Genomic DNA, 8,768 nt, shown 5'->3' on the forward strand with positions numbered 1-8,768 from the left:
CCTGCCTTCTCCTTGGAACTGAGTGCCTGCAACGAAAACATTTTCTGCTCAGTAAATTTTAAATGTTTTTAACGTTGATTTATTTTTAAGACAGAGAGAGACAGAGCATGAACGGGGGAGGGGCAGAGAGAGAGGGAGACACAGAATCGGAAGCCGGCTCCGGGCTCTGAGCCATCAGCCCAGAGCCCAACGCGGGGCTCGAACTCACGGACCGTGAGATCGTGACCTGAGCTGAAGTTGGATGCTCAACCGACTGAGCCACCCAGGCGCCCCCTGCTCAGTAAATTTTAAAAGGGTGCCATCTTCCTCTGAATTTAGTACTGAAATGGGTACTGTTTAACTCTGGGATCCAGAAAACAAGCTCACTGTGTTCATAACCTAATGTATATTCTCAGAAGGTTAGGCAGAGAAAACTGTCATTTGGATCTTTATATCCCTGACTTCTCCGTGACTCTGTCCTGAATTCACTTCTTACTAGCAGACCTGCGTTATTATTTTATATAATGGAAAGATTTAAATATATATAAATAGATATCTCACCTCCCCAACCCATTGTAAATTCTGGAAGACACTTTTTCTAAAGCTACAAACATTTATAGTTTTGTTTTTATTGAAATAAATTAAGTTTGAATAATTGATTTACTTGAAGGTTTCCTATGTATTTATAACAGCAATATAATTCTGAATCCCATGGTCTCATATCTGAAGGAGTTTACTATTGCTAGTTGTCAAATTTTAAATAAATTATTTAGATGAATATACTGAAATAACTTAGTTTGTTCCAAAATTGCTTTTTTTCCTATTATTTTTTTTAATTTACCTCCAAATTAGTTAGCATATAGTGCAACAATGATTTCAAGAGTAGATTCCTTAATGCACCTTACCCATTTAGCCCGTCTCCCCTCCCACACCCCCTCCAGAAACCCTCTGTTTGTTCTCCATATTTAAAAGTCTCTTGTATTTTGTCCCTCTCTATGTTTTTATATTATTTTTCCCTTCCCTTATGTTCATCTGTTTTGTCTCCTAAAGTCCTCACAAGAGTGAAGTCATATGATACTTGTCTTTCTCTGACTAATTTCGCTTAGCATAATACCCTCCAGTTCCATCCACATAGTTGCAAATGACAAGATTTCATTCCTTTTGATTGCCGAGTAATACTCCATTGTGTGTGTATATATATATATATATATATATATATATATATATATATATATATCGCATCTTCTTTATCCATTCATTCATCAATGGACATTTGAGCTCTTTCCATACTTTGGCTATTGTTGATAGTGCTGCTATAAACATGGGGATGCATGTGTCCCTTCGAAACAGCATACGTGGATGCCTTGGGTAAATACCTAGTAACACAGTTGCTGGGTCATAGGGTAATCCTATTTTTAATTTTTGAGGAACCTCCATACTGTTTTTCAGAGTGGCTACACCAGCTTGCATTCCCACCAACAATGCAAAAGAGATCCCCTTTCTCCGCATCCTTGCCAACATCTGTTGTTGACTGAGTTGTTAATGTTAGCCACTCTGACAGGTGTGAGGTGATATCTTATTGTGGTTTTGATCTGTATTTCCCTGATGATGAGTGATGTTGAGCATTGTTTCATGTGTCGGTTGGCCATCTGGATGTCTTCTTTGGAGAAATGTCTATTCATGTCTTTTGCCCATTTCTTCACTGGATTATTTGGTTTTTTGGTTGTTGAGTTTGATAAGTTCTCTATAGATTTTGGATACTAACCCTTTATCTGATATGTCGTTTGCAAATATCTTCTCCCATTCCATCAGTTGCCTTATAGTTTTGCTGATTGTTTCCTTTGCTAAAAAAAGTTAAAAAAAAAAAAGATAAAGGAAAGGACCCATATAAATAAAATCAAGGATGAAAGAGGAGAGGTCACAACCAACACAGCAGAAATAAAAACAATAATAAGAGAATATTGTGAGCAATTATATGCCAATAAAATGGGCAATCTGGAAGAAATGGACAAATTCCTAGAAACATATACACTCCCAAAACTGAAACAGGAAGAAATAGAAAATTTGAACAGACCCATAACCAATAAAGAAATTTAATTAGTAATCAAAAATCTGCCAAAAAACAAGAGTCCAGGGCCAGATGGCTTTCCAGGGGAGTTCTACCAAACATTTAAGGAAGAGTTAACACCTATTCTTTTGAAGCTGTTCCTAAAAAATAGAAATGGGAGGAAAATTTCCAAACTCTTTCTATGAATCCAGAATTATATTGATTCCAAAACCAGACAGAGACCCCACTAAAAAGGAGAACTATACACCAATTTCCCTGATGAACATGGATGCAAAAAACCTCCACAAGATATTAGCCAACTGGATCCAACAATACATTAAAAAAATTATTCACCATGACCAAGTGGGATTTATACTTGGGGATGTAGGTTTGGTTTAATATCTGCAAAACACTTAATGTGATTCATCACATCAATAAAAAAAAAAGACAAGAACAACATGATCCTCTCAATAGATGCAGAGAAAGCATTTGACAAAATACAGCATCCTTTCCTGATCAAAACCCTCAAGAAAGTAGGGATAGAAGGATCATACCTCAAGATCATAAAAGCTATATATGAACGACCCAACGCTAATATCCTCAATGGGGAAAAACTGAGAGCATTCCCCCTAAGGTCAGGAACAAGACAGGGATGTCCACTCTCACCACTGTTATTCACCATAGTATTGGAAGTCTTAGCCTCTGCAATCAGACAACACAAAGAAATAAAAGGCATCCAAATCAGTCAGGAGGAGGTCAAACTTTCACTCTTCGCAGATGACATGATACTATATATGGAAAACCCAAAATATTCCACCAAAAAATTTGTATAACTGATTCATGAATTCAGCAAAGTTGCAGGATATGAAATCAAAGCACAGAAATCGGTTCCATGGAGGGTATTATGCTAAGCGAAATTAGTCAGAGAACGACAAATATCATATGACTTCCCTCATGTGAGGACTTTAAGAGACAAAACAAATGAACATAAGGGAAGGGAAACAAAAATAATGTAAAAACAGAGAGGGGGACAAAACATAAGAGACTCTTAAATGTGGAGAACAAACAGGGTTACTGGAGGGGTTGTGGGAGGCGGGATGGGCTAAATGAGTAAGGGGCATTAAGGAATCTGCTCTTAAAATCATTGTTGCACTATATGCTAACTAATTCGGATGTACATTTTAAAAACTAAAATTCAAAAAAGAAGAAGAAATGAAGAGTTCCCCAGATAAACAAAAACTAAAGGATTTTGTGACCACTAAATCATCCCACCAAGAAATATTAAAAGGGACTCTTTGAGTGGGAGAGAAAGACCAAAAGTGACAAAACTAGAAAGGAACAGAAAAAATTTCCAGACACAATGACTTAGCAGGTAATAAAATGGCATTAAATTCATATCTATCAATAATCACTCTGAACGTAAATGGACTAAATTCTCCAATCACAAGACACAGGGTAGAAGAATGGATACAAAAACCAAGACCCATCTCCATGCTGCCTACAAGAGAATTTTACTGTAGTTATTTTATTTTATTTTATTTTATTTTATTTTATTTTATTTTATGTTTATTTATTTTGAGAAAGAAAGAGAAAGAGAGCAAGAGAGAGAGAGAAATGGCAGAGAGAGAGAGGGAATCCCAAGAAGGCTTCATGCTGTTGGTGCAGAGCTGGATGTGAGGCTCAATCTCATGAACTGTGAGATGGTGACCTGAGCTAAAACCAAGAATTGGATGTCCAACTGACTGAGCCACCTTGGAGCCTCCAAGAGACTCATTTTAGAGCTAAAGACATCTGTAGATGAAAAGTGCAGGGATGGAGAACCAATTACCATACCAATGGATGTCAAAAGACAGCTAAAGTAGCCATACTTGTACCAGACATATTAGATTTTAAACCAAAGACAAGAGAGAAGAGCACCATATCATAATAAACAGGTCTATCCAAAAAGAAGATCTAACAATTGTAAATATTGATGCCCCACATAAACATGGAAGCACTCAAATATATAAAATAACTAGTAACAAACATGAAGGAACTCATTGCTAATGATACAAAAATAGCAGGGGACACCTCATACAACAATGGACAGATCTAAGCAGTAAATCAACAAGGAAACAACGGCTTTGATGACACACTGGACCAGATTAACTTCACGGATATATTCTGAACATTTTATCCTAAAGTAACAGAATATGCATCCTATTCAAATGCACATGGAACATTCTCTAGAAGAGGTCACATACTGGATTACAGTATGGTTGTATTGTAATATGAGTACTGACTCAACCACTACAGAAAGATTAAGACCACACCATGCATATTTTCAGACCACAACCCTATGACACTTGAAGCTAATCACAAGAAAAATTTAGAAAGATCACAGATAGATGGAGGTGAAAGAATATCCTACCAAAGAATGAATGGGTCAACCCAGATATTAAAGGATAAATAAAAATATACATGGAAACGAATGACAATGAAAACATGGCAGTCCAAAAGCCTTTGAGACGCAACAAAAACAGGCATAATAGGGAAGTATAGAGCAATACAAGTCTACTTCAGGGGCAAGAAACATCAGGGCAAGAAAAATCTCAAATAACCTAACCTTAATCTAAATGAGCTAGAAGAAGAACGAGAAATGAAGCCTAAAGCCATCAGGAGAAGGGAAATAATAAAGATTAGAACAGAAATAGGATATAGAAAAAAACAAGCAAGCAAGCAAACAAACAAACAAACTGTAGAACAGACCAATGAAACCAGGAGCTTGTTATAAGAAAGGATTAATAAAATGGATAAACCCCTACCCAGACTTATTAAAAAGAAAGAGAAAGGGACAAAGTAAACAAAATCATAAATGAGAGAGGAAAGATTGCAACCTGCCGGAGGCCAGTTCCAGCAACCAGCGGTTCCGGAAGGAAGAACGGCGTCGGTGAAAAGAAAACAAAACTAAAATAAAAAACTAGAAAATAAAAAACTAAAACTAAAATAAAAATGGACACAGACAACAGCAGAGTGTTGAACTGGCCAATTTATTGCAGCAAACGTGTCATTACATATGCTAGTGATTTCCTTGTAACATATGTCATCTATGTTTTTCTAACATTACCTAATTTTGAAAATGTTCCTATGTGTAAACAACCTTCAAGAAATAACATGGCGATTTTCCTCTAATGTTCCCGCATACCTTTGGATTATTGATTAATTTCTTACATTATCCCATGATGCATCTGCGTGTATCTATAATCTACAAAGCATATGCTTTGCTGTTCTTGTGAAAGGCCCTCCATGTCTCAACACCTCAAGTGGAACAGTTACAGGGACATGACCTAACCACATGAGGCCAAAAGAACAATGTGTTTGCCTCAGTCCGAGGTGCCAGGAAGGGGCCGAAAAAGCCTTAGAAACCCATGCCTCACACGTTCTCAGAAGGACAATGCACCTAGGAACCAATGAACCATTCTGTACCTTAACCGACTAGGTTCAGTCATCATCTGGAATGCCTCTGGGGGGCCAGGTGGGCCTAGGGGTTGAAGTCACCTGTGTCCAGAGATACACTCCTTAGTTGCCGGAGTGAGGCTTTCAAATCCATATGTGTCTCCTTTACAGGCCATCTTTGCTGGCCAAGGTATGAAGCTATCCTTCCTGTAAGTAGAGGAGTCTCCATAGGGGATGGCAAGGGCTAAACGTAAGGCCGCACAATTTCTTGCGGAACCTTATTTTCTTCCTTAATGGTTCTTTTCCCAGGGGGCCTGTCGAGGGCAATTCCCCAACAGACAATACCCCAAGTACTTAAGGCCAAATTACCTAAAAATGGGAGTACAAGAAGCTTCACTGTCAGTGGCCCGCCCTGCAGTCACCAATCCGTCCACAGCCGGGGCCCTGCCACTCAGGTTGGGATAGCTCGGCTTCCAGCAGCAACCATCACCACAGAAATACAAATAATTATAAAAGAATATTATGAAAAGCTATATGCCAACAAATTGGGCAATCTTAAAGAAATGGATACATTCCTAGAAATATAAACTACCAAAACTGAAACAGGAAGAAATAGAAAATTTGAACACATCCATAACCAGCAAAGATATTAAATTAGTATTAAAAAAATGTCACAATAAACAAAAGCTCAGGGACAGATGGCTTCCCAAGGAAATTCTGCCAAACATTTAAAGAAGAGTTAATACCTACCTATTCTTCTCAAGCTGTTCCAAAGAATATACATGGAAGAAGAGCTTCCAAAGTCATTCTACAAGGCCAAGATTACCATGATTCCAAAACCCGACAAAGACTGCGCTAAAAAAGCGAATTACAGGTCAATATCCCTGACGAACATGAATGCAAAAAATTCTCATCAAAATACTGGAAAATTGAATCCAACAGTACATTAAAAGAATCACTCACCACAATCAACATTTATTCCTGGGCTATAAGGGTGGTTTCAAATCCATCACGTGATACACCACGTTAATAAAAGTAAGGATGAGAACCTTAGGATTCTCTCAATAGATGCAGAAAAAGCATTCGACAAAGTATACTAGCCATTCTCAATAAAAGACCTCACAAATAGCTGTAGAGGGACATACCTCAACATCATTAAGGCTCTGTATGAAAGAACCATAACTAATATCATCCTCAATGGGAAAAACTGACAGCTTTTACTCTGTGGCCGGGTGCACTCTCACGATTGTCATTTAACATAGTACTGAAAAGTCCTAACTCAGAATTCAGACAACAAAAAGAAATAGAAGACATCCAAGTCAGCAAGGAAAAAGTCAAACGTTCACTATTGGCCGACATCATGACACTGTAGGTAGAAACTCAGAAGGACTGCACCAAAAAACTGCTAGAACTGATACATGTATTCAGCAAAGTAGCAGGAGACAAAATCACCCTGCAGAAATCTGCTGCATTTTTATACACCAGTAATGAAGCAGCAGAAAGAAAACTGAAGAAATAGATCCCATTTACAATTGCACCCAAAACAATAAAATAACTAGGAATAAACCTAACCAAAAAGGTAAAAGGTCTCTACTCTGAAAACTATAGAACACATATGAAAGAAATTGAAGATGACACCCCCCCCCAAAAAAATGGATAAACATTCCATGCTTATGAATCGGAAAGAGAAATATTAAAATCTCTATAGTACCCAAACCAAAGCAATCTACAGATTTAATGTAATTCCTATCAAAATACCATCAGAATTTTTCACAGAAATAGGACAAACAACCCTAAAATTTGTGGGGGACCACAAAGACCTCTAATCATAAAAACAATCTTGAAAAAGCAAAGCAAAGCTAGAGACATAACAATTTTGGACTTGAAGTTATATTATAAAGCTGTAGTGATCAAGACAGTATGGACTGGCATAAAAACAGGCACATAAATCAATGGAACAGAACAGAAAACCCAGAAATCGACCCATCACTATATGATCAACTTCTTCAAAGCAGGGAAGACTACCCAATGAAAAAAAGACAACCTTTTCCACCAGTGGTATTGGGAAAACTGGACAGCAACATGCAGAAGAATGAAACTGGACCACTTTCTTACACCATAAACAAAAACAAATTCAAAATGGATTCGTGTCCTAAGTGTGAGACAGAAAACCATAAAAATTCTATAGAAGAACACAGGCAGCAACCTTGTTGACTAAGGCCACAACAAATTCTTGCTAGACACATCTCTGCAGGCAAGGGAAACAAAAGCAAAAATGAATTACTGAGACTTCATCAAGATAAAGGCTTCTTCTGTACAGTGAAGGGAGTAACCAACAAAATTAACAGGCAGCCTTTGGAATGGAGAGATAGTTGAAAATGACATCTCTGATAAAGGGTTAGTATTCAAAATCTATAAAGAACTCATCAAACTCAACACCCGAAAAACAAATAATCTAGTGAAGAAACAAGCAGAAGACATGAATAGACATTTTTCCAAAGGAGACACACAAATGACTAACAGACGTATTAAAAGGTGCACAATGGAACTTATAATTAGGAAAATACAAATCAAAATTCCAATGAGATATGATCTCACATCTGTCAGAATGGCTAAAATTAACAATACAGAAATCAGTAGATGTTGGCGAGGATGCAGAGAAAGGGGAGCCGTCTTAAACTGTTGGTGGGAATGCAAACTGGTGCATCCACTCTGGAAAACAGCAGAAAGTTAAAAATAGAACTACCTTACAACCCAGCAATTACACTAGTAGGTATTTATCCAAATAATTAAAAAAATACTGATTTGAAGGGGTACATGCACTTCAATGTTTATAACTGCACTATCAACAATGGCCTAATTAGGGAAAGAGTTCAAATATCCATCAACTGACAAATAGACAAAGAAGATGTGGTATGTACATAAAATGGAATATTACTCAACAACCAACATGAATGAAATCTTGCCATTTACAATGACATGGATGGAACTAGAGTGTACTATGCTAAGCAAAATATGTCAATTGGAAATATAAATACCACATGATTTCATTCATATGTGGAATTTAAGTAACAAAACAGATGAACATTGCGGGGGTGGGGGGGAGAAGACCATCAAACAGACTCTTAACTTTAGAGAACAGACTAAGGATTGCTGGAGGGGTGGTGGGCAGGGGGATGGGTTAAATGGGTGATGGGTATTAAGAAGGGCACTTGTGATGACCACTGGATGTTGTATGTAAGTGATGAATCACAAAATTCTTCTACTGAAACTAATATTATACTGTATGTTAATTAACTGGAAATAA

The sequence above is a fragment of the Panthera onca genome, chromosome B4, assembly GCF_046562875.1.
Source record: "Panthera onca isolate mPanOnc1 chromosome B4, mPanOnc1 haplotype 2, whole genome shotgun sequence".
NCBI classification, from domain to species: Eukaryota; Metazoa; Chordata; class Mammalia; order Carnivora; family Felidae; genus Panthera; species Panthera onca.